This window comes from Taudactylus pleione, unplaced genomic scaffold (assembly GCF_031769625.1).
Source record: "Taudactylus pleione unplaced genomic scaffold, aTauple2 ptg000559l, whole genome shotgun sequence".
Taxonomy (NCBI): domain Eukaryota; kingdom Metazoa; phylum Chordata; class Amphibia; order Anura; family Myobatrachidae; genus Taudactylus; species Taudactylus pleione.
The window spans coordinates 2,069,496-2,088,656 of record NW_028284961.1 but is presented as its reverse complement, the minus strand read 5'-3'; the positions used below and the strand labels follow the sequence as shown (position 1 = coordinate 2,088,656).

At 47.7% G+C, this 19,161-nt stretch overlaps 1 pseudogene; it reads right to left on the bottom strand.

Annotated features, from left to right (window-relative positions):
- Positions 1-17,742, bottom strand: part of LOC148481846 (uncharacterized) — a 280,901-nt pseudogene extending 263,159 nt beyond the window's left edge.
- Positions 17,743-19,161: the final 1,419 nt, after the last annotated feature.

The following is a 19,161-nucleotide window of genomic DNA, read 5'->3' as shown; positions in this document are numbered from 1 at the left end:
TGGACTGGAGTGTACTTTCGGGGGTTACAGCACCCTTAACGGTCAAGCCAGCCGGCCCTTTACTTATGACACAGGCGCACGCTTGGCACTACTTTGTTGATGCACGTGCGGCTACTGCGCACACAATTCACAAACACAGAAAATAATTTTTTTTTTGGTTTGGACTGGAGTGTACTTTTGGGGGTTACAGCACCCTTAACGGTCAAGCCAGCCGGCCCTTTACTTATGACACAGGCGCACGCTTGGCACTACTTTGTTGATGCACGTGCGGCTACTGCGCACACAATTCACAAACACAGAAAATAATTTTTTTTTTGGTTTGGACTGGAGTGTACTTTCGGGGGTTACAGCACCCTTAACGGTCAAGCCAGCCGGCCCTTTACTTATGACACAGGCGCAGGCTTGGCACTACTTTGTTGATGCACGTGCGGCTACTGCGCACACAATTCACAAACACAGAAAATAATTTTTTTTTTGGTTTGGACTGGAGTGTACTTTCGGGGGTTACAGCACCCTTAACGGTCAAGCCAGCCGGCCCTTTACTTATGACACAGGCGCACGCTTGGCACTACTTTGTTGATGCACGTGCGGCTACTGCGCACACAATTCACAAACACAGAAAATAATTTTTTTTTGGGTTTGGACTGGAGTGTACTTTCGGGGGTTACAGCACCCTTAACGGTCAAGCCAGCCGGCCCTTTACTTATGACACAGGCGCACGCTTGGCACTACTTTGTTGATGCACGTGCGGCTACTGCGCACACAATTCACAAACACAGAAAATAATTTTTTTTTGGGTTTGGACTGGAGTGTACTTTCGGGGGTTACAGCACCCTTAACGGTCAAGCCAGCCGGCCCTTTACTTATGACACAGGCGCACGCTTGGCACTACTTTGTTGATGCACATGCGGCTACTGCGCACACAATTCACAAACACAGAAAATAATTTTTTTTGGGGTTTGGACTGGAGTGTACTTTCGGGGGTTACAGCACCCTTAACGGTCAAGCCAGCCGGCCCTTTACTTATGACACAGGCGCACGCTTGGCACTACTTTGTTGATGCACGTGCGGCTACTGCGCACACAATTCACAAACACAGAAAATAATTTTTTTTTTGGTTTGGACTGGAGTGTACTTTCGGGGGTTACAGCACCCTTAACGGTCAAGCCAGCCGGCCCTTTACTTATGACACAGGCGCACGCTTGGCACTACTTTGTTGATGCACGTGCGGCTACTGCGCACACAATTCACAAACACAGAAAATAATTTTTTTTTTGGTTTGGACTGGAGTGTACTTTCGGGGGTTACAGCACCCTTAACGGTCAAGTCAGCCGGCCCTTTACTTATGACACAGGCGCACGCTTGGCACTACTTTGTTGATGCACGTGCGGCTACTGCGCACACAATTCACAAACACAGAAAATATATTATTTTTTTAGCACTTGGGGGGAGCACCCCTGATGGACAGAGCACCCCCTGGACAACACTGCAGCACTCCTTTAGGACTGGGACACTGTACAGGACTTTGGAGTGGACACAGCCCCTATGGAGAACTGACTGCACAACACAGTCCAGCCAGCCCCTATGGACTTTGAAGTAGTGGACACAGCCCCTATTAACAACAGCAGCACAGCACAACACAGCCAGCCCCTATGGACTTTGAAGTAGTGGACAACAGCAGCACTACACTACACTACACTACACAGCCCTAACTCCCACCCTCCCTCTTCACTGTCCACAGCCGAGTGAGAAAATGGCGCCGACGTGGGTACCTTATATAGGATCCAAAACCCGCGAGACTCGGAAGGCGGGATGATGACGTTTTGCCTCGATTTCAGATCCGAGTCAGGCGGGAAAAGTCGAGCCTGATTCGGATCGGACTCGGATCGGGGGGGCTCGGGGGGGGTTCGGATTTCAGAAATCCGAACCCGCTCACCCCTAGTGAAAAGTAATTCATATTGGGGACAGTAGTAATGAACATACTAAGTATCTATACATTTATAAATTTGGAGGAGGAAATGATTAGATTCAATCACTCTGTGTCCCCATCAATATCGGGGCGTTGAGGGTATTAGCATTCTGCTATGAAGCTGTATGGCTATTAGTGGGTGTGGAGTAGTGTATTATCACTATTATTGTATCCCTTGTGGAATAAATTCATGTCAAATGCTCACAACAGCTATAGGGTGGGATGTACTAAATGGTAAATGTGGTAAAAACCCTGTATGTATCATCACATGGCCGCCGTTTCTCCGATGCGGAGGGTAATGCCAGCTTTTGCTGGCATTACCCTATAGAAACAAAAGAAGAAAATTCCGCACAGGAGGGTTAATTGATGAGAAATATATGAAAGAAACCAAAATAGACACAATCTAATGGATAAATAATCCCTACTGTGAATGACTTTGGTGGTGCACCCCAGGAGTAACACAATACAGAAATATGTTCACTTTTTAACTACCCTGTACAGCAGGATAGTAAAGAAGACTCCTTTGTGGGGGCACTCTTATGTGTAAATCAATGAAAACATAAGTTTTATTTATATATCACAAAACCACTTACAAGACATACTCACAAAAAACACATATACATGCTCAAAGTAATAAAAATATAATTAGAGGAATGTAATTCCAAATAGAAAACTCTTTTCCCATAAATATTTATGGGTAACCTGGGAAAAGGAACTTTAATCAAAATAGTAATCAAAATGGACACAGGGCCTGATTCAGAGCCGGACGCTCTGACCAGAGCGCTCGCTCTAAATCAGGGCCCTCCTACCTAAAAATGGAGCGGCCTCTTGGACGCTCGCATAGCTGTGGGTTACCACCCACAGCTATAGCGAGCTTCCATGATGATGGTCGCGATGGTCAAGACCATCGCGACCATCGGGCTTGCGACGAGACCCTGCGGTAGGGTCTCGCTGCTGCAAGCCCAGGAGTGATTTTGGCTCTATCAGAGCCAAAATCACTCCCACTGACATCACTAGTGATGTCAGTGGGGCCGGACCCAGACGGTAGGCGTTCCCATGGGAACGCCTCCGTCTGGGCAGCCACGCCCCCGGCACGCCCACCAAAGGGGGTGTGCTGTCACTCACCATCGACAGCACGCCCCCTTTGGTGCGAGACCCCGAGTGACGGATTCCCCGTCGCTCGCCGGGTCTCGCGCATGCGCACGACGGAGCTCCCTCTGTTGTACGCATGCGCACTTCGGCACCATCGACCCACTTGCGAGCGTCCAGCGCTCGCGAGCGGGTCAGAATCAGGCCCACAATTCAAAAAATCAGTAGCTCCTTTTACATAAAAGTTTGTGGCTATATGAAGAGATGAATACTATTCCAAAATTATGAACAAAGAAATAATATAATAGCTCATTTCCCATGAAGGATCATGGGTAACAAGATAAATTTTTACGAAATATAAAAAACAAAAAATGAATGGATATGCTTGTCATGGGTATGTTAGTATTTATACAGTTACAGGTTAATCCTGAGACAAAACATAATTCCCAAATTCTGGCGTCAACAGGGTATATAATATGTAGATTTGGAAGTATCAAAATTCTTAACAACAGCTCTATACATAGTAATTCTATTAACACATCCGCATCTACAGTATCTCTTAAACAGTATAGATAATATAAGAATAATTCTCATTCGAAATTCCACTTATAGATTTATTTATTTATTTTGTAAGCTCTCTCTAATTGCATTTGATTTAAACCAGTGTACTATATTGTGCATATGAATCCTGGTCTTTGTAATTTAAACATTCATTAATCAACAGTATAGTCACATTGTATAATCCAACATAGATACGGTAAGTTGAAATTCACAGCACCACTAACACCGCGCTGCATCTTCTTTTCTGCAACTTGAGTGACATAGGTTGCACAATGAGAGTACAGTTTAGTGTTCTAGTGCTGTGGAGAAGAGTAAAGAATGCTTCTGCTGCGGACCGGGTAGCGGTAGGACACGCTGTTGTTTATACCAATGCAGCGTGTCCCCGACAGGCTATGGTGCCGTGAGAGAGCATGGAGAGGAGAAATGTACCTGACCACTGACTAGATGTCAGTGGGGGATGTGTATTGTGGTTAGAGCTTTCCTGATGCTAGTGGGAGATCAGCCGTGCACAGCTGAGACTCCCTCGTTCCTGTCCAGGACGCGCGTTACGCCCTTTGGCTTTCTCAGCAAGGACCCAGGTGCAGAAAAGCAGATGTTTTTTTTTTTTTTGTGAGTATGTCTTGTAAGTGGTTTAAACTGTAAAGGAGTCTTCTTTACTATCCTGCTGTACAGGGTATTTTAAAAGTGATCATTACCCTATAGAAGCCTATGGGCCACTTCCGCATCGCGCTGCTATGAGGGATCCCTCCCAGCATGCCCCGCGGCTGTCACATCACTTTGCGCATGCACAGAATGACTCCCGTGGTCACAAACCCGGAAGTCCACGGCGCAGAGCAGATCGCAAAGGACAGCTCTTATTGGAAGAACTGTCCTTTGTGCTGCTGATCGCATATGTTATGTGATCAGTAGGAATGCGAGGCATGGCGGGATGTACTCTGCAAGGTTAGTACATCCCGCCGATAGTCAGATAATAACCATATAATTGCCTAATAATAATTAAGATGTAATTGACTGATGAAACTACACATCCAATATGAAAGACCCTTAACAATAAAACCTATTCCCTAATTAGCACTAAAATTCACAGTTGGTATGAGTACAGTAATACTTGTAGAAATAACAGTCCCTGTGAGTAGAATGTAAATTATATATATAATAACAATAATCCTATATTTAAATAAAATGTGTTATTACTAAATTAATATATAAAAAGTGATTTAAAGTAATCACTGTGATGCCTACTCCCGGATGTGTCTGCATAGGCTGCCATCCATCCAGATTAATTCACTGTGCCACCATTTATCACTCAGGGAGGAACACTACTTTGGCAATAAAAACGTACTTGGAGGGACTTAAGCTGTGCCGACAGGCTGACGCCCGTATCCGCCGACACAGTGGCCAATCAGGTAAGCTATACACACTTGCCAACCTGCTGCTTCGTGTACTCCCTGACATCACACCTGGGTGGGCATTTGAATTTTCCCACCCATATGAGCTGTCAGTCACCGGTAGATGACAACACGTACACACAGCCAGATGCCCCATTATAGCTGCAGATATATTGTCCATCTGCTGTGAGGCAGAGCAGATGTGATATGACGCTGAACGTCGTCGTACAGACATATCGGGGGAACACACCCACTCAGAGCCGGATTTAGATCTCATGGGGCCCTTGGCAAGATACCAGTTTGGGGCCCCCCTCACTCAAACAATTCATAGCACTATGGACCTCATTCAGAGTCGGTCGTGGCGGCTGCTCGGTCGTACGCAGTCGATGGTCGCTAAACTGCGCATGCGTAAAATTCGCAATGCGCGTGCGCAAACTAGCTGCTATGATCAGAAATGTATCTTTCCTTGAACACAGCCAGCTCGTTAGTTTGAGTGACAGAATGAGCCGTTTGTGGGTGGTAACAGGGGAAGGTGCTTGTGAACGGGGGAGTGGAGATCCGAACGCAGGCGTGCCTGACTATGCGAGGGGAGTTTAATGGGAGTGCATAATTGACAAAGTAGTGTCATGGTACACGTGACATGGGTGGTTATTACACTGACTAGATCGTAATGCTTAAGAGAGGGTATGGTCAGCCTTAAGCTCTGCGATCAGCTCCGATGGGTCCCGATGGTCTCGATTAATCCTTATATCCCCGGAGATGACGTGTGTTGCGATCGCGAAGGGGGCGTGTTTTAGTCTCACGTCCGCTTCTTACCCTCGGTCGTTCAGCTAACGATCCCATCTTAGCGACGCAACTTGCGATCGCTTCATTTGCATATCCGGCCCCTCTTCCCCTACAACCGAGCGGACGCAACGACCGACTCTGAATGAGGTCCTATATGTGATTTCCGGTTTCATGCCCCTTACATCATTTTTTGTGTTTCCTCTAGAGATGAGCGGTTCGGATTCTGTGGAATCCGAACCGCTCCGAACATTGGGGATCCGAGTCCACCCGAACCCTGTTCGGGTGTTCACCGCCTGACTCGGATCCCCGTTCGGGGCCGAACGGCGGCCGCCTGATGTCGGATTCTCACTAGAGAATCCGACATCAGGTCTCCTCGCGTGTAGGGCAGAGCGCAGTGATAGCGCTCTGCCCTACACAGACACAGACACACAGCCGCCAGCGGCAGCTGTGTGTTTGTTACAGCAGCCAATGAGAGTCACACAGACTCTCATTGGCTGCTGCACGGAGGGAGCCGGCTGGAGCTCACACATCAGCTCCGTCTTCCGGCTCCCTCCTCAGCGTGTGACAGAGCGGACGGCGCGGGAGCGGGGATACAGGTAAGTTTTTTTTTGTTTTTTTTTTACTTGTCAAAGGTCCGAGGGCGCTACTGGGGGGGGGGTCTGCACTACTGGGGGGGTCTGCTACTGGGGGGGGGCTATACTACTGGGGGGGCCATACTACAGAGGGGCCTGCTACTGGGGGGGCTATACTACTGGGGGGGGGTCTGCACTACTGGGGGGGGTCTGCTACTGGGGGAGGCAATACTACTGGGGGGGCCATACTACAGAGGGGCCTGCTACTGGGGGGGGCTATACTACTGGGGGGGGGTCTGCTACTGGGGGGGCCATACTACTGGGGGGGATCTGCACTATTGGGGGGCCATACTACAGAGGGGCCTGCTACTGGGGGGGGCTATACTACTGGGGGGGTCTGCACTACTGGGGGGGGTCTGCTACTGGGCAGGGCTATACTACTGGGGGGGCCATACTACAGAGGGGCCTGCTACTGGGGGGGGCTATACTACTGGGGGGGGTCTGCTACTGGGAGGGCCATACTACTGAGGGGCCTGCTACTGGGGGGGGCCATACTACTGGGGGGGCCTACTACAGGGGGGGCCATACTACAGGGGGGGCCCATACTACAGGGGGGGCTACTACTGGAGCAGCCTACTACTGGGGGGGCCTGCTACTGGGGCAGCCTACTACTGGGGGAGCCATACTACTGGGGGGCATACTACTGGGTGGCATGCTAATGGGGGGCATACTACTGGGGGGGCCTGCTAATGGGGGACATACTACTGGGGGGGCCTGCTAATGGGGGGCATACTACTGGGGAGCATTCAACTGGGGGCACTGCATAGTGGACCGTACTACTAAGGGGACTGCATAGGGGGCACCACTGCTGGGGGACATTGTGTAAGGGACACCGCTACTGTGGGCATTGTGTAAAAGGGTCACTACTGTGGGCATTGTGTAAAAGGGGCACTACTGTGTGTCGTAACATAAATAAGAGACACTACTTTATGGTGTAATGTGAATCAGGCCCTATGTGCGGTGTAATGCTAATAAGATTGTGCACTGTGACTCCTAGGGCCGTAGCCCACTTTGTAAACAAGTACTGTGACTCTGCTGGCCGTACCCCACTGGGTGGGTGCACTACTTTTCATTTCTGCCACTGCTGTGTGGCAATGTGTCATAATGTGCTTTATACTGTGGTGTCTGTGTCGTTGTGCCGCTGCTTTGTCGCTTAGTAACCAGTCAGCTCACTGCAACCTTTGGCCAATAATGTTGAAAACAATATTATAAGCTGTGATATGGTCTAAATTGACTGGAAATTAATGTTATTGAGGTTAATAATTAGGGGTGAGCGGGTTCGGATTTCTGAAATCCGAACCCCCCCGAGCCCCCCCGATCCGAGTCCGATCCGAGTCAGGCTCGACTTTTCCCGCCTGACTCGGATCTGAAATCGAGGCAAAACGTCATCTTCCCGCCTTCCGAGTCTCGCGGGTTTTGGATCCTATATAAGGTACACACGTCGGCGCCATTTTCTCACTCGGCTGTGGACAGTGAAGAGGGAGGGTGGGAGTTAGGGCTGTGTAGTGTAGTGTAGTGTAGTGCTGCTGTTGTCCACTACTTCAAAGTCCATAGGGGCTGGCTGTGTTGTGCTGTGCTGCTGTTGTTAATAGGGGCTGTGTCCACTACTTCAAAGTCCATAGGGGCTGGCTGGACTGTGTTGTGCAGTCAGTTCTCCATAGGGGCTGTGTCCACTCCAAAGTCCTGTGCAGTGTCCCAGTCCTAAAGGAGTGCTGTAGTGTTGTCCAGGGGGTGCTCTGTCCATCAGGGGTGCTCCCCCCAAGTGCTAAAAAAATAATATATTTTCTGTGTTTGTGAATTGTGTGCGCAGTAGCCGCACGTGCATCAACAAAGTAGTGCCAAGCGTGCGCCTGTGTCATAAGTAAAGGGCCGGCTGGCTTGACCGTTAAGGGTGCTGTAACCCCCGAAAGTACACTCCAGTCCAAACCAAAAAAAAATTATTTTCTGTGTTTGTGAATTGTGTGCGCAGTAGCCGCACGTGCATCAACAAAGTAGTGCCAAGCGTGCGCCTGTGTCATAAGTAAAGGGCCGGCTGGCTTGACCGTTAAGGGTGCTGTAACCCCCGAAAGTACACTCCAGTCCAAACCAAAAAAAAAATTATTTTCTGTGTTTGTGAATTGTGTGCGCAGTAGCCGCACGTGCATCAACAAAGTAGTGCCAAGCGTGCGCCTGTGTCATAAGTAAAGGGCCGGCTGGCTTGACCGTTAAGGGTGCTGTAACCCCCGAAAGTACACTCCAGTCCAAACCAAAAAAAATATTATTTTCTGTGTTTGTGAATTGTGTGCGCAGTAGTCGCACGTGCATCAACAAAGTAGTGCCAAGCGTGCGCCTGTGTCATAAGTAAAGGGCCGGCTGGCTTGACCGTTAAAGGGTGCTGTAACCCCCAAAGTACACTCCAGTCCAAACCAAAAAAAAAATTATTTTCTGTGTTTGTGAATTGTGTGCGCAGTAGCCGCACGTGCATCAACAAAGTAGTGCCAAGCGTGCGCCTGTGTCATAAGTAAAGGGCCGGCTGGCTTGACCGTTAAGGGTGCTGTAACCCCCGAAAGTACACTCCAGTCCAAACCAAAAAAAAAATTATTTTCTGTGTTTGTGAATTGTGTGCGCAGTAGCCGCACGTGCATCAACAAAGTAGTGCCAAGCGTGCGCCTGTGTCATAAGTAAAGGGCCGGCTGGCTTGACCGTTAAGGGTGCTGTAACCCCCGAAAGTACACTCCAGTCCAAACCAAAAAAAATATTATTTTCTGTGTTTGTGAATTGTGTGCGCAGTAGTCGCACGTGCATCAACAAAGTAGTGCCAAGCGTGCGCCTGTGTCATAAGTAAAGGGCCGGCTGGCTTGACCGTTAAAGGGTGCTGTAACCCCCAAAGTACACTCCAGTCCAAACCAAAAAAAAAATTATTTTCTGTGTTTGTGAATTGTGTGCGCAGTAGCCGCACGTGCATCAACAAAGTAGTGCCAAGCGTGCGCCTGTGTCATAAGTAAAGGGCCGGCTGGCTTGACCGTTAAGGGTGCTGTAACCCCCGAAAGTACACTCCAGTCCAAACCAAAAAAAAAATTATTTTCTGTGTTTGTGAATTGTGTGCGCAGTAGCCGCACGTGCATCAACAAAGTAGTGCCAAGCGTGCGCCTGTGTCATAAGTAAAGGGCCGGCTGGCTTGACCGTTAAAGGGTGCTGTAACCCCCGAAAGTACACTCCAGTCCTAACCAAAAAAAAATTATTTTCTGTGTTTGTGAATTGTGTGCGCAGTAGCCGCACGTGCATCAACAAAGTAGTGCCAAGAGTGCGCCTGTGTCATAAGTAAAGGGCCGGCTGGCTTGACCGTTAAGGGTGCTGTAACCCCCGAAAGTACACTCCAGTCCAAACCAAAAAAAAAATTATTTTCTGTGTTTGTGAATTGTGTGCGCAGTAGCCGCACGTGCATCAACAAAGTAGTGCCAAGCGTGCGCCTGTGTCATAAGTAAAGGGCCGGCTGGCTTGACCGTTAAGGGTGCTGTAACCCCCGAAAGTACACTCCAGTCCAAACCAAAAAAAAAATTATTTTCTGTGTTTGTGAATTGTGTGCGCAGTAGCCGCACGTGCATCAACAAAGTAGTGCCAAGCGTGCGCCTGTGTCATAAGTAAAGGGCCGGCTGGCTTGACCGTTAAGGGTGCTGTAACCCCCGAAAGTACACTCCAGTCCAAACCTAAAAAAAAATTATTTTCTGTGTTTGTGAATTGTGTGCGCAGTAGCCGCACGTGCATCAACAAAGTAGTGCCAAGCGTGCGCCTGTGTCATAAGTAAAGGGCCGGCTGGCTTGACCGTTAAAGGGTGCTGTAACCCCCGAAAGTACACTCCAGTCCAAACCAAAAAAAAATTATTTTCTGTGTTTGTGAATTGTGTGCGCAGTAGCCGCACGTGCATCAACAAAGTAGTGCCAAGCGTGCGCCTGTGTCATAAGTAAAGGGCCGGCTGGCTTGACCGTTAAGGGTGCTGTAACCCCCGAAAGTACACTCCAGTCCAAACCTAAAAAAAAATTATTTTCTGTGTTTGTGAATTGTGTGCGCAGTAGCCGCACGTGCATCAACAAAGTAGTGCCAAGCGTGCGCCTGTGTCATAAGTAAAGGGCCGGCTGGCTTGACCGTTAAAGGGTGCTGTAACCCCCGAAAGTACACTCCAGTCCAAACCAAAAAAAAATTATTTTCTGTGTTTGTGAATTGTGTGCGCAGTAGCCGCACGTGCATCAACAAAGTAGTGCCAAGCGTGCGCCTGTGTCATAAGTAAAGGGCCGGCTGGCTTGACCGTTAAGGGTGCTGTAACCCCCGAAAGTACACTCCAGTCCAAACCTAAAAAAAAATTATTTTCTGTGTTTGTGAATTGTGTGCGCAGTAGCCGCACGTGCATCAACAAAGTAGTGCCAAGAGTGCGCCTGTGTCATAAGTAAAGGGCCGGCTGGCTTGACCGTTAAAGGGTGCTGTAACCCCCGAAAGTACACTCCAGTCCAAAGCCAAACCAAAAAAAAATTATTTTCTGTGTTTGTGAATTGTGTGCGCAGTAGCCGCACGTGCATCAACAAAGTAGTGCCAAGAGTGCGCCTGTGTCATAAGTAAAGGGCCGGCTGGCTTGACCGTTAAAGGGTGCTGTAACCCACAAAGTACACTCCAGTCCGAACCAAAAAAAAATTTATTTTCTGTGTTTAGCCGCACGTATATATCAAATCGATATAACATAAATGGAGGACCAAACTTTCTCCGATAAAAATAAAATAGAGAAAGATCAAGAACCACTTCCTCCTAGTGCTGAAGCTGCTGCCACTAGTCATGACATAGACGATAACATGCCATCAACGTCGTCTGCCAAGGCCGATGCCCAATGTCATAGTAGAGGGCACATACAATCCCAAATGGCAAAGTTCAGGAAAATGACCTTGAAAAAGACATTTAAATCAGCTGAAGAGAAACGTAAACTTGCCAATATGCCATTTACGACACGGAGTGGCAAGGAACGGCTAAGGTCGATCCCTAGTATGTTCATGACTAGTGGTTCAGCTTCACATGACGATGGAAGCCCTCCTCCCACTAAAAAAATCAAAAGAGTTAAGCTGGCAAAAGCACAGCGAAGAACTGTGCTTTCTAAGAAGATATCACAAATCCCCAAAGAGAGTCCAAGTGTGGTGGTGGTTGCGATGCCTGACCTTCCCAGCACTGGACGGGAAGAGGTGGCTCTTTCCACCATTTGCACGCCCCCTGCAAGTGCTGAAAGGAGCACCCACAGTCCACTTGCTGATATGCAAATTGAAGATGTCACTGTTGAAGTACAACAGGATGAGGATACTGGTGTAGCTGGCGCTGAGGAGGAAGTTGGCGAGGAGGATTCTGATGGTGATGTGGTTTGTTTAAATCAGGCTCCGTGGGAGACAGTTGTTGTCCGTGGGATGAAAAAGCCCATCACGGTCATGCCTGGGCAGAAGACCAAACATTCCACCTCTTTGGTCTGGCAATATTTCTATCCAAATCCGGACAACAACTGTCTTGCCATATGTACCATATGTAAAGGTGAAATAAGTAGGGGTAGGGACGTCAACCACCTAGGAACATCCTCCCTTATACGGCACCTGCAGCGCGTTCATAAAAAGTTACTGTCAAGTTCAGAAACTTTGGCTCAGACCGTAAGCAGTCCAGGGACACCTAAATCCCGTTGTCCTGTTGTATCCAAGCGCCTGCAAACCACACCGTCAACTCCCTCCTCGTCAATTTCCTCCTTAGTCAGGATCGGAAGTAGTCCTGCAGGCCATATCACTGGCATGACTGACTCTCCTATCCGGGATTCCTCCGGAGGATCCTGCATTGCTACGCCTACTGCTGCCGCTGCTGCTGTTGCTGCTGCTGCTGGGAGTCGTTCATCATCCCAGAGAGGAAGTAGGAACACCACTACTTTTACTAAACAATTGACCCTCCAACAGTCCTTAGCGAGGAGGATGAAGTACGACAGCAGTCATCCTGAAGCAAAACGTATAACTGAGGCCTTGACTGCTATGTTGGTGTTAGACGTGCGTCCGGTATCCGCCATTAGTGCAGTGGGATTTAGACAATTGATGGAGGTAGTGTGTCCCCGGTTCCAAATCCCGTCTAGATTCCACTTCACTAGGCAGGCGATACCGAGACTGTACAGAAACGTCAGAAAAAGTGTCCTCAGTGTCCTGAAAAATGCCGTTGTACACAATGTCCACTTAACCACGGACATGTGGACAAGTGGAACAGGGCAGACTAAGGACTATATGACTGTGACAGCCCACTGGGTAGATGTATCACCTTACGCAGCAACAGCAGCAGCGTCACCAGTAGCAGCATCTCAGAAACGCCAGCTCGTTACAAGGCAGGCTACGCTGTGTATCACCGGTTTCAGTAAGAGGCACACCGCCGACAACCTCTTAGAGAAACTGAGGGAAATCATCGCCCAGTGGCTTACCCCACTTAGACTCTCCTGGGGATTTGTGATATCTGACAACGCCACCAATATTGTGCGGGCATTACATCTGGGCAAATTCCAGCACGTCCCATGTTTTGCTCACACAATAAACTTGGTGGTGCAGAATTTTCTGAAAAGCGACAGGGGCGTGCAGGAGACGCTTTGGGTGGCCCGAAAAATTTCTGGCCACTTTCGCCATTCAGCGACTGCGTGCCGAAGACTGGAGCGCCAGCAAACACTCTTGAACCTGCCCCGCCATCACCTGAAGCAAGAGGTTGTGACGCGGTGGAACTCAACCCTCTATATGCTTCAGAGGATGGAGGAGCAGCAAAAGGCCATACAAGCCTATACATCCACCTATGACATAGGCAAAGGAGGGGGTATGCACCTGACTCAAGCGCAGTGGAGAATGATTTCCGTGTTGTGCAAGGTTCTTCAGCCCTTCGAACTTGCCACACGTGAAGTCAGTTCAGACACTGCCAGCTTGAGTCAGGTCATTCCCCTCATCAGGCTTTTGCAGAAGCAGCTGGAGAAAGTGAAGGAGGAGCTAAGACGGAGCGATTCCGCTCGGCATGTGGGACTTGTGGATGAAGCCCTTCATTCGCTTTGCCAGGATTCCAGGGTGGTCAATCTGTTGAAATCAGACCACTACATTTTGGCCACCGTGCTCGATCCTAGGTTTAAAGCCTATGTGGTGTCTCTCTTTCCGGCCGACACAAGCCTGCAGAGGTGCAAAGACCTGCTGGTGAACACACTGTCAGCTGAAGCGGAACGTGACACGTCAACGGCTCCTTCTTCATTTTCTCCCGCAACTGGGGCTGCCAGGAAAAAACTTAGGTATCCTAAGCAACCCGCTGGCGGTGATGCAGGGCAGGCAGGACCAAGTTTGGACATCTGGTCCGGACTGAAGGACCTGGCAACAATTTCTGACATGTCTACTGTCACTGCATATGATACTGTCACCATTGACAGAATGGTGGAGGATTACATCGGTGACAGCATCCAAGTAGGCATGTCAGACAGTCCATACCTGTACTGGCAGGAAAAAGAGGCAATTTGGAGGCCCCTGTACAAACTGGCTCTATTTTACCTGAGTTGCCCCCCCTCCAGTGTGTACTCCGAAAGAGTGTTTAGTGCAGCCGGGAACCTTGTCAGCGAAAGGCGTAGGAGGTTGCTTCCACAGAATGTGGAGAAGATGATGTTCATCAAAATGAATTATCAGCTCTTCCAGGGAGACCAGCCTCCAGAAGGTACAGAGGGACCTGTGGTGGTGGATTCAAGTGGGGACGAGTTAATACTTTGTGAGGATGAGGATGTACACACTGAAGAGGGTGAGGAATCGGTGGATGAGGAGGATGAGGATGACATCTTGCCTCCGTAGAGCCAGTTTGTGCAGGGACACATTAATTGCCAGCTTGTTTTGTGGGGGCCCAAACGAACCAATCATTTCAGCCACAGTTGTGTGGCAGACCCTGGCGCTGAAATGATTGATTTGTTAAAGTGTGCATGTCCTGTTTATACAACATAAGGGTGGGTGGGAGGGCCCAAGGACAATTCCATCTTGCACCTCTTTTTTTCTTTGCATTATGTACAGTTTGGGGCCTAGTTTTTCTAACTGCCATCCTGCCTGCCACTGCAGTGTCACTCCTAGATGGGTCACGTGTTTGTGCCGCCCACTCGTGTCGCTTAGCATAGTCATCCAGCTACCTCGGTGCAACCTTTTGGACATAAAAACACTATTGTGAGGTGTGAGGTGTTCAGAATAGACTGGAAATGAGTGGAAATTAAGGTTTTTGAGGTTAATAATAGCATAGGAGCAGAAAAACCTACAAATTCTGTGATTTTAGCTGTTTTTATGCTTTTTTTCAAAAAAATACAGATCCAAAACACAAAACCCAGAACCCAAAACACGGAAGGGTGGTTTTGGCAAAACCAATCCAGATCCAAAACACGAAGAAAGATCCAGATCCAAAACCAAAACACAAAACACGAAAAGTGGCCGGTGCACACCCCTATTAATAATACTCTAGGATGAAAAAAAAGACCAATTTATGTGATTTTAGCTTTTTTTGTCAATTTTTGTAAAAAAATCCAAATCCAAATCCAAATCCAAATCCAAAGCCAGTCACCGCAGTTTGGCAAATCCAAATCCAAATCCAAAGCCGGACGACGAATTAGAACCAAATCCAAATCCAAATCCGGCAAAAATGGTCCGGCGCACATCCCTAGTTTCCTCCTGTGCCTATAGAAAATATATGCCATATCCCCTTGGTCTCTGTTGCCCTGATGCAGGAACATTTATAAAGTTTGTCCTTGTCCTGCTATGTCTTGAACTGTAAGTCACAGCTTTCTTGTATTGCTAATTTGTTTATATACTCTGTTAGGTGCTGCAGAACCCTTGTGGTGCCATATAAATAAAGGTTTTATATATATATATATATATATATATATATATATAAAATTTATATAAAAATATATATATATATATATATATATATATAATATATGCAGTCCAATGACCAATGGCACTCTCCTCCGTAGACCAGCTTGTGAGTCTGGATGTACATACAGCAGAATCCAGCGGCACTCAGCGTGAAAAACGACAGGAGACAGTGGGCCTGATTCCGCAAGGAACGCAGGGTAGCAGACGCACGCACCCAGCCACTACGAGTATCTGCTAATCAATGCATTAGCGCGCAGACTGCAGCATAAGAGGCAGACACCCAGCAAAACATAAAGCCGCCCACCTCTGCCGTGATTGACAGCATAAACATCGGGAACATTGAGTGCCATCGAAGCTGCGTAAAAGCTGAGGGTAGACCTGACATGCTGCAGGACTTGAGATATTTCTGCACGCAGGGAGGTGCCTGGGCAGCGTGCGGCGCTGCTGAGAGTAATTTATGCAAGCCCCCATAATGGCGTGCGAACGCACAGGCATGCCTGCATTCGACCGACCACCCCCCTGTCACCACCCAGAAACGGCACTTCCTGTCACTCAACATCGGAGGTCTCTGCGGGCTCCCTGCGTACTCTAATGGAGCCCTAACCGTACGCAGCAACCTGTGCATGCAATGCGATGCATACACATGCACAGAGTGAAAACATCGGCTGAGTGCGTGCGTTCTCTCACTTGCGATGCTTGCTGAATCAGGCCCAGTGTCTGTTACTAAACCAACGTTTTAATGGGATTAATCAATTTTCCTCTTTATTCTGTTATGTGTGTAATACTAGAGCTAGATACACCTATTCATATCATATACACACTATACATATTTATAGTGTGTATATGATATGAATATGTGTATCTAGCGCTAGTGACACCTGCTGTGATATATGCACATTTTTTACAATGTCACTAGACGATATGTATATATATATATATATATATATATATATGTATATATATATCTATCATCCTGTAATGAATACGTAAAGTATATGGAGCCAAGCAAACTGTGTATACATTACTAACACATGTGACATATAACATAACACATATGCGTGCTGCCACTTGTGCTGATTGCTGCTGGTGGGCGGTGACAGGAAGTAGCTGGAGCAGCTGGGACGGGGAGGCGGGCCACGGACGCGATAACCCTTCTTTGATGCACGCTGTGACTGCGCAGTCACTCTGTCCGACAGAGGAGAGCACTGTGCAGACAGCAGCGCGGGACCTTCTGGGTGTGTAGGCGGGAACATGTGACGTCATGACGTCACACGGTACTTGCGCAGTGCTCCTCTGGGAGCACTGTGATCGGACATATTTCTTGGGGCAAAGGGGCCCATCCACAGGCCCTTGGGTCCCACCAGGCCCTAGGCGAGCACCTAGGTTGCCTAGTGGGAAATCCGGCCCTGCGCCCACTGACGTGTTCGTGATATATTTGCCATTCAATTGAACGAACGATATATATCGCCCAGTGTGTACCCAGCTTTACACCTCTTTGGAGTTTATGTATGTTACAGTAACCCAAATTACTTTCATTTATTAGTGTCAGTTGCATGACTTTACCTCATGGTTTATTTGTCTGCTAATATTTTTTAAGCATATGACCATAGTATGTAATCTGTGCATGTTCTATGTTCACTTTTTTGTATCTACCTCATACAGGTTTTTTTTTTTTGTTAACAAAAAATAGCTGTTATATTTTACTCTATAACCTTTTGTAGTCCATATACAATTTTGTTTATTAATATCTGGATTATTGTTATGTGTAATGTGACTGTTCATGCCTGGCTGTGACCCACATTATACAGGCCCAGGGCAGCCATTAGTGATGAGGCACTCTGACCCTGTAATTACACCACCAGCAATATTATACATAGTGTAACCAGTGAGGTGTGAGCTACAGTAACTATGCAGCTCCCTGTGTAACCAATGTCTGTGTCACTCTCACCTTTATACTTCTTACAGTAATCCAGGTATTCCTGCATCTCATGTACAGATCTGTGTGATGTCTGGGAGTGGTACAATATGACACAAAAGGATTCATCCACCACACGCTGCTGCCAGTTACTTGCTGCGGGGAGAGGAACAAGATGGCCTCTCACATTACATTTCATCAGTAGCTCTGCCAGCCATGCTGCATCAGTATTATCCCAGTACAAGATCCTCACTTTTTTCTTTGGGACTCTTTTCTCTGTGTAACTGGAATTAAACATAAAAAATAAAAATTAATTTCACACAAATATTACAGATCTCTGCCACATGCTGCAGTTTTTGTAGGTTTCTAAAAAAAAAAACTATTCCATTACAATGATTCCATCACACAACATACAGTAATTATAGCATAAGACAGATTTATTAGTATCTTACCCTCCTCCCTGCACATCTCCAGTACTTGTGGTAGATGAATCTGTCTGATTGGAGGCCATGGTGTCTATATGGAGTCTCCTAGATATTGTACCAGAAGCTTCTGTGTCTCTGCTTTTCCTTCAGGGATTGGTAACTACTGTTCCTGGGGATCACTGACTCTCTGCTGTTCCTGGGGATCACTGTGGCTCTGTTGTTCCTGGGGATCACTGACTCTCTGCTGTTCCTGCTAATCGCTGTGGCTCTGCTGTTCCTGGGGATCACTGTGTCTCTGCTGTTCCTGCAGATCACTGTGGCTCTGCTGTTCCGGAAGATCGCTGTGTCTATGCTGTTCCTGGGGATCACTGTGACTCTGCTGTTCCTGCAGATCGCTGTGTCTCTGCTGTTCCGGAAGATTGCTGTGTCTCTGCTGTTCCGGGAAGATCGCTGTGTCTCTGCTGTTCCTGCAGATCGCTGTGTCTCTGCTGTTCCTGCAGATCACTGTGTCTCTGCTGTTCCGGAAGATTGCTGTGTCTCTGCTGTTCCGGAAGATTGCTGTGTCTCTGCTGTTCCGGAAGATTGCTGTGTCTCTGCTGTTCCTGCAGATCGCTGTGTCTCTGCAGTTCCTGCAGATCGCTGTGTCTCTGCTGTTCCTGCAGATCGCTGTGTCTCTGCTGTTCCGGAAGATCGCTGTGTCTCTGCTGTTCCGGAAGATTGCTGTGTCTCTGCTGTTCCGGAAGATTGCTGTGTCTCTGCTGTTCCTGCTCCTTTGCTTCTGATTACACAAATGAAGAGACAGACTGGAACTAACAGCCAAGGGACATATCAGCGCAGCGAGGAATTACTTTATATTTCCTCACATAAACATCTATATTTACAGACAGACATGTGATGCTGGGCCGAGCCCAATTCCTTTCTGTCATGTAGGAAATAAAAAGCTTTCACTTCCATTCTCAGTGACTTCATTAATCTGTTGCAGTACTGAAAGCTCAGGTCACAGTATTTTTTATCTACTATCAGGCAGATGCTGCCTCAGGGCACCAATATGTAATGCTGGGTACACACTGGCCGACATATCGACATGTATATCATGTGCACATCAGCCAGTGTGTCATGAGAAGACTTTTCAAATATTAATAATGTGTAAATATACAAAAATAAACATTATTTTCCATCTTACTGTAAGTTTTGTTTAATTTCATTTCGAAAAATATTATATATATTTATTTTTTTATGGTTTATTAATGTATATATTTTGAATCAGATATATATGGGGTCACCACCACCACCTCGCACTTCAGGATAAACATCGGTACCATCGAAGCGCCATGTCCCGTCACTCTCATTTACAGCAGGTTTGACCTGTTTCAGAAATGGCAAGTCTCGTCGCACACAGTGAGTACACAAGCTGCATATGGTACGGCGGTGGCTAATTTATGCACGCCCATACAACGGCGTTCAATGGACAGGCACGCCTGCGTTTCTCAGGCCACTCCCCTGTC